At 41.5% G+C, this 8153-nt stretch overlaps 1 long non-coding RNA gene across 1 annotated transcript; it reads left to right on the top strand.

Annotated features, from left to right (window-relative positions):
• Positions 1-1790: 1790 nt before the first annotated feature.
• LOC106574384 (uncharacterized) lies at positions 1791-7071 on the top strand. The gene is made up of 3 exons (XR_014380819.1): positions 1791-1844; positions 5973-6099; positions 6360-7071. It is a non-coding gene; the product is annotated as an uncharacterized LOC106574384 (long non-coding RNA).
• Positions 7072-8153: the final 1082 nt, after the last annotated feature.

Genomic DNA, 8153 nt, shown 5'->3' with positions numbered 1-8153 from the left:
CAATGTCATGTGGAGGTAAATTATTTATGAATGCTTAAATCAAGAATAACAGCATTTATGTAGTCAATCTTTAACAATGTCTTGATTCAATTAATGTTGTCATTGAAAGTTGCACCTCTACATTCACAAAGTTTGTGTTTCATTTTAAAACAGTTGTTTATGTATGACAGAGTTGTAAAACAGGCTCAATATAGCCAGTTAAAGCATTATACTGGAATATTGCAGGCTAAAAGTACATTAACAATGTCATTATACAAAAACTTGCATGCATGCATGTATGTATGTATGTATGTTGTGTTGTGGTTTGTTTGTGAATTATTGTCTTTATTATCTCCATTATTTTGCTGTAGGTTTAACCTGTTGGGTCTAGGGGGCAGCATTTGCACGTCTGGATAAAAAAAATGTACCCGATTTAATCTGGTTACTAATCCTACCCAGTAACTAGAATATGCATATACTTATTATATATGGATAGAAAACACTCTAAAGTTTCCAAAACTGTTTGAATGGTGTCTGTGAGTATAACAGAACTCATTTGGCAGGCAAAACCCTGAGACATTTTCTGACAGGAAGTGGATACCTGATGTGTTGTATTGACTTTAAACCTATCCCATTGAAAAACACAGGGGTTTAGGAATATTTTGGCACTTCCTATTGCTTCCACTAGATGTCACCAGCCTTTACAAAGTGTTTTGAGTCTTCTGGAGGGAGATCTGACCGAACAAGAGCCATGGAACGATGATGTCCCATTAGACACCTGGCGCGCGAGTTCATGTTGGGTACCCTCGTTCCAATACGTTATAAAAGAGTATGCATTCGTCCACCTTGAATATTATTCATGTTCTGGTTAAAAAAGGCCCTAATGATTTATGCTATACAACGTTTGACATGTTTGAACGAACGGAAATATATTTTTTCCCCTCGTTCATGACGAGAAGTCCGGCTGGCTTACATCATGTGCTAACGAGACGGAGATTTTTGGACATAAATGATGAGCTTTTTTGAACAAAACTACATTTGTTATGGACCTGTGATACCTGGAAGTGACATCTGATGAAGAGAATCAAAGGTAATGGATTATTTACATAGTATTTTCGATTTTAGATCTCCCCAACATGACGTCAGGTCTGTATCGCAACGCGTATTTTTCTGGGCGCAGTGCTCAGATTATTGCAAAGTGTGATTTCCCAGTAAGGTTATTTTTAAATCTGGCAAGTTGATTGCGTTCAAGAGATGTAAATCTATAATTCTTTAAATGACAATATAATATTTTACCAATGTTTTCTAATTTTAATTATTTAATTTGTTACGCTGACTTGACTGCCGGTTATTGGAGGGAAACGATTTCCTCAACATCAATGCCATAGTAAAACGCTGTTTTTGGATATAAATATGAACTTGATAGAACTAAAAATGCATGCATTGTCTAACATAATGTCCTAGGAGTGTCATCTGATGGAGATTGTAAAAGGTTAGTGCATCATTTTAGCTGGTTTTATGGTTTTGGTGACCCTGTCTTTGACTTGACAAAACATTACACACAACTCTTGTAAATGTACTGTCCTAACATACTCTAAATTTATGCTTTCGACGTAAAACCTTTTTGAAATCGTAAAACGTGGTTAGATTAAGGAGATGTTTATCTTTCAAATGGTGTAAAATAGTTGTATTTTTGAAAAATTTGAATTTTGACATTTATTTGGATTCAAATTTGCCGCTCTTGAAATGCACCTGCTGTTGATGGAGTGCACCACGGGTGGCACGCTAGCGTCGCACCTAGCCCCAAGAGGTTAACAAAAGCATGTGGACAGTAGTTGGCATGTTGGTGTCTGTGTGCCCCACTGGTAAGTCTGTTACTATATTCTGCCGTACAGACATTTTCAAATTTCAGAAAATAGTGATTGAGATGGATCATAGGGTGAGAATTCCAGATATGTATTTTCCAACATGGCGCCAGTACAATTGCAGGCTAAGCACCAAAACAGAACAGGTTGCTCCTTGGTATTTTGACCCTTTCTTTCAATAAACCCCAGAAGCAATCCTAGATGTGGTCTCAAATTCAGAATAGCATAATACAATTAATCATACTGTAGCGATCTTTGCTATATGGGCCACATTACAATTCCCACCAAGTGTTCACGACCCAGGTTTGCTTCCCTTCCCCTTGCACACTACATTGGTGTCAGAAGTAGGATGGTGGTTGTGAGGCAATCAGAATGCAAGGCGCAATGTGTGAGGGGGCTGAGTAGTCGAATCACGGGTACGTGCCTTCCCATTCGGAGGGGCAGTGTAATGAGCCTCGCTATATGAGCCACGTTGCAATTCCCACAAAGTGAGTTAACCCTATTGGTAAGATGAGTTGGATGTTTGCCTTTCATGCCAGTGACCCAGGTTTGCTTCCCTACCCCACCATTCCCTACAATACCATTGTTAATACAAAGTAGGCATACAGTCTATCAAACATTGAAGTTTTGGCCTAGGTAGAATTTCATTAACTAGACACAGACTCTGGAAAAGAAGAAGGGAAACCTGACACAGCCACAAGACCACGAGTGTGAAATTCAATCCCAAATACATGCAGTAGTTAAACCACATATGTACCTAGTAAACATGTGGTTGCAGAAAGCACATTATATGTGGTGCCAAGATATGAAGATGTCTTTTTGACATGTTATGTAACACAGACACTAGCCACCATCTCCCAATGAGGTTTTGAGGCGGTACTTAAAAAGCTGTAGTGTACCCTTAAAGATAGGCAAAAGAAAAACTTATCTGAGGAAGTGTAGGGGGAAGTTGCGAATGTACCTGAGCTAAAACTTGTTCACCATCTTCTTTTTAAATGGTGAGCGATTGTGTTTTCAGCACTTTTATCTCCAAAACTCATTTTTGAAAGGCTCTCTCTTGTCCCTTTGCAGCAGAAATATAGTGAGCAATATGTTTGGAACATCGAATCGCAATATGTTTGGAACATCGAATCGCAATATGTTTGGAACATCGAATCGCAATATGTTTGGAACATCGAATCGCAATAAAATCACAGTATCGAATTGTAATACATATGGAATCGTGATACACCATATATACAAAAGTATGTGGACACACCTTCAAATTAGTGGATTCAGCTATTTCAGCCAAACCCGTTGCTGACAGATGTATAAAATGCAATCTCCGTAGACAAACATTGGCAGTAGAATGGTCTTACTGAAGAGGTCAGTGACATTCAACGGGGCAAATTTCAGTTTGTCAGTTTGTCACATTTCTGCCCTGCTAGAGCTTCCCCGGTCAACTGTAAGTGCTGTTATTGTGAAGTGGAAACAACAACGGCTCAGCCGTGAAGTGGTAGGTGACACTAGCTCACAGAACGGGACTGCCAAGTGCTGAAGGGCGTAAAAAATCTTCTGTCCTCAGTTGCAACACTCACTACCGAGTAACAAACTGCCTCTGGAAGCAACTTCACCACAATAACAGTTCGGAGCAGTGGAAACACGTTCTCTGGAGTGATGAATCATGCTTCACCATATGGCAGGACAAATCTGGGTTTGGCGGATGCCAGGAGAATGCTACCTGCATGAATACATAGTGCCAACTGTAAAGTTTGGTGGAGGAGGAATTATAGTCTCGGGCTGTTTATCATAGTTCGGGCTAGGCCCCTTAGTTTCAGTGAAGGGAAATCTTAACTCTACAGCATACAATGACATTCTAGATGATTCTGTGCTTCCAACTTTTTGGCAACAGTTTTGGGAAGGCCCTTTCCTGTTTTAGCATGACAATGCCCACGTGTACAAAGCAAGGTCCATACAGAAATGTTTTGTCGAGATCGGTGTGGAAGACCTTGACTGGCCTGCACAGACCCTGACCTCAACCCCATCGAACACCTTTGAGATGAATTGGAATGCCGACTGCGAGTCACGCCTAATCGCCCAACATCAGTGCCCGATCTCACTAATGCTCTTGTGACTGAATGGAAGTAAGTCCTTAAAGCAATGTTCCAAAATCTAGTGGAAAGCCTTTTGGCAGAAGAGTGGAGGCTGTTATCGCAGGGGGGACCATCTCCATATTAATGGCCATGATTTTGGAATGAGATGTTTGACAAGCAGGTGTCCACATACTTTTAGAATCACAATACATATGGTATTGACACCTCAGTATTGTGATAATATCGTATCGTGAGGTTCCCGGCAATTCCCAGCCCAAATCTGAGGCACTTGTGACGCAGCATTTCTCTTCTGTCTGAAATGGTCAAGGGATATGAGACAGGTGTTTTTTTTCTTCTTCTTCCCATTCACCCACAAGGTCTCGTGTGGCTCAGTTGGTAGAGCATGGTGCTTGCAACGCCAGGGTTGTGCGTTCGATTCCCATGGGGGACCAGTATGAAAATGTATGAACTCTGTACTGTAAGTCGCTCTGGAGAATGTAAAATGGGTATTCAACGGATTCTGTGACTGCCCTTAGTGGACAAGAGGTCCTACTCCCCTAGTCCTGCACTCCCAGTAAACAACCCACCCTAGTCTGGAAAAAGAGTAACCACACTGTTGTCAACTACTAGATTGATGACAACACTGTTAACGGCAATGTCAACACTGTGTTGGACCCTCGCTATCAGAGCACAACTCAGCTCTTCCTGAACTTGGAGGTTTGGAACTGCTCCCTGCTCATCGCCAATGTCTCTGTCACAGACGAAGGAACTTACACACATTACTACAAGACTTCCTCCACTCATTTACGCTAATGTTATTCTTACCATCGCCGGTGAGTGATGCCGGTGCCGTTCCCTTCTGTCTGAGTGGTTTTCAATTGCTTTTTTAATGTCATACATGAGAGATTTTGGCTGAATAATAATGAGTAATTTCTCTAGTTAAAATGAGATTCTGCATCGTTTCATTTGACATTGTTCATTTGAATGTTCAATCATCAATTCATTTCCTCATCTCATCACTGCATTAAAAAATAGGGATCTACAGTATCATTATGAAATTTGAGGAAATGTACCATATTTGCAGAGATTTTACTTGTGTTCACCAATCTACAACTCAAAACACAAGTTGTAAATGACCTGGAAACATCCCCCCCTGTGTCCATACCAGCAAACTACAGCACACATCTACAGTGTCCCATCAGTGAAGGAAGCTCTGCTCATGGAACATACCACTGTGAGGCCAGAGAGCGGTATCCTGAGGGGAGGATCTGATCTGATGAAACCAAGATTGAACTCTTTGGCCTGAATGCCAAGTGTCACGTCTGGAGGAACCTTGGCATCATCTCTACGGTGAAGCATGGTGGTGGCAGCATTATGCTGTGGGGATGTTTTTCAGCGGCAGGGACTGTGAGACTCATCAGGATCGAGGGAAAGATGAACATAGCAAAGTACCGAGAGATCATTGATGAAAACCTGCTCCAGAGCGCTCAGGACCTCAAACTGGGGCGAAGGTTCACCTTCCAACAGGAGAAAGACCCTAAGCACACAGCCAAGACAATGCAGGAGTGGCTTCGGGACAGGTCTCTGAATGTCCTTGAGTGGCCCAGCCAGAGCCCGGACTTGAACCTGATCGAACATCTCTGGAGAGGCCTGAAAAATAGCTGTGCATCGACGCTCCCCATCCATCCTGACAGAGCTTGAAAGGATCTGCAGAGAAGAATGGGAGAAACTTTCCAAATACAGGTGTGCCAAGCTTTTAGTGTCATACTCAAGAAGACTCGAGGCTGTTATCGCTGCCAATGGTGCTTCAACAAAGTACTGAATAAAGGGTCTGAATAGTTATGTAAATAAGGTATCTGTTTTTTATTTTTAATAAATTAGCAAAACATTTATAAAAAACCGTGTTTGCTTTGTCATTATGGGGTATTGTGTGTAGATTGATGAGGAAAAACAACAATTTAATACATTTTAGAATAAGGATGTAAGGTAACAAAATGTGGAAAAAGTCAAGGGGTCTGAATACTTTCCGAATGCACTGTATATCCCTTTTGCTCAGAAGAGAAAATGCAGATTATCCATCCAGAAGCGGGGCCACCATCTCCAGCATCTTCCCCGTTCTTGGCTGTGGTTGGAACCATAACGGTGTTAGTAGGGCTGACAACATTACTACTGGTGGTCAAAAGGTGACCGCAATATTACAGCTCAAGTATAAATCAAATAATACTCCCTTATCTTCTACTAAAATTAAATGTTGTAGTTATTGTTGTTTTATTAATACGAAGACATGTTAAATACCCCCTAACCACCTTTTAGAACCTCATTTGTCAAATGATTTACCTACCAAAAGGTACATTTCAATAATTGGTGCAGGTCTCCAGATTACATTTTCAGCTTTGCTCCTCTGTCCTGACCAACTGTGTTTTTCTCTGTTGTCTTTATGCAGTGACCGGCGGCTGCTGATCCATGCTCTATTCACCTATCCTCTCCGTTCACCAAGATGCACACACACAGACCCTTCTGTAGAGTGTCTGGGAGGTGAATAGGCGTGTCTGGGAGGTGCATAGGCGTGACTGGGAGGTGCATAGGCGTGTCTGGGAGGTGCATAGGCGTGTCTGTCAGGTGCATAGGAGTGTCTGTCAGGTGCATAGGAATGTAGTTGGCAACCTCATCTGATTCCAGACAACCCCTCAAGCTTTATAATTTAAGTTGAGTGATAAAAATGACTTTTGTGGTACTACAGTATGTGGGTAAACTGTCATCAGTATGTAGCTACATTGTTTTGGCTGGGATTCAACTCACTCAGTATTAAAAACAAATACTGTAGGTTGTGTTTCGTGACAGCTCTCCATTTTTCTCTGTACTGATGTCTACTTTGCGAGGATTACAAAGTCATACTTTAGTTAGTGGTTATTGTATGCTAACCTTTTGAATATGTGCATAAATCCTAATGTGTGGCTGATCTGATAAGACAGTGTATAGTGTATGTAACTGAGATTAGGAGGTCATATCATAAAAAGTGTGTTTTTGTCCAGATAAATATAAGAAAACATTTAGATGATGTGGAATTAGATACATCTATCTCAATAGTTGCATTGCATATTGTCCAGAACAGTCATGATTGTAAAGAAGATGAGACAATAAAGGATGACAATTTAAAGGCCACCTGGCTCTTGTCTGCCTCTTTGATCCTTATGCCACATGTAAGTAAAGTAAGCCTTGTCAGAGCCTGTTTCAATAGTGTGAGGCATCTTGGTCTACAAGTACATGTTCACCCTATGGACGCAGGTTGACATTTGTCATGAGTCTTGCCCTGGAGGCAGAACTGAGTGGTTTCCGCTAGATGGGAAGGCTGCCAAGTAAAAATTGTCCATATCATAAAAATCTATGAAAATAAAAATTGGCTTCTTGGTCTTAATTTAGGGTTAAGCATTAGGGTTAGCAGTGTGGACAAGGTTAGGTTTAAAATCATATTTTATGACCGGCTGTGCCAGCTAGAGACCACTCTCCAGAGCTGCCTTCATACTGGAGTCATCTCAATAAATGCCAACCTGCCTATGGACAGGACACAGTGCTGAGTGCAATGCAGAGAGGCATTGCAAAACCCTAACCTTCAAATCTTAGGGCAGACACTAACCACAAGGCCACTGAATTGATTGATGAGTTTGTTGGTATGCCACATGTACCTATCATATTTTATGTTAGAGTTCGATGATGGTTCTTGTTCCTACAAAAGGTCACACCCATCACAACTGATTGCTCAATAGTTCATAGCAATACTCTAATGCCTTTCATAGTGATGATTGATGACCATTATTTGGGCAAAGCAACATACTTTTGTATATATAGTGTATGTGGACACCCCTTCAAATTAGTGGATTCGGCTATTTCAGCCACACCCATTGCTGACAGGTGTATAAAATCGAGCACACAGCCGTGTAATCTCCATAGATGAACATTAGCAACAGAATGGCCTTACTGAAGAGCTCAGTGACTTTCAGGATGCCACCTCTCCAACAAGTCAGTTTGTCAAATTTCTGCCCTGCTAGACCTTCCCGGTCAACTGTAAGTGCTGTTATTGTGAAGTGGAAACGTCTCGAAGGAACAACGGCTCGGCCGTGAAGTGGTAGGCCACACAAGTTCACAGAACTGGATCCCCGAGTGCTGAAGCGCGTAGCGCATAAAAATCCTATGTCCTAGGTTGCAACACGACTGAGTTCCAAACTGCCTCTGGAAGCAA

The sequence above is a fragment of the Salmo salar genome, chromosome 16 (genome assembly GCF_965601325.2).
Source record: "Salmo salar chromosome 16, fSalSal1, whole genome shotgun sequence".
Taxonomy (NCBI): Eukaryota; Metazoa; Chordata; class Actinopteri; order Salmoniformes; family Salmonidae; genus Salmo; species Salmo salar.
This window is presented reverse-complemented; position numbering and strand designations above follow the sequence as displayed.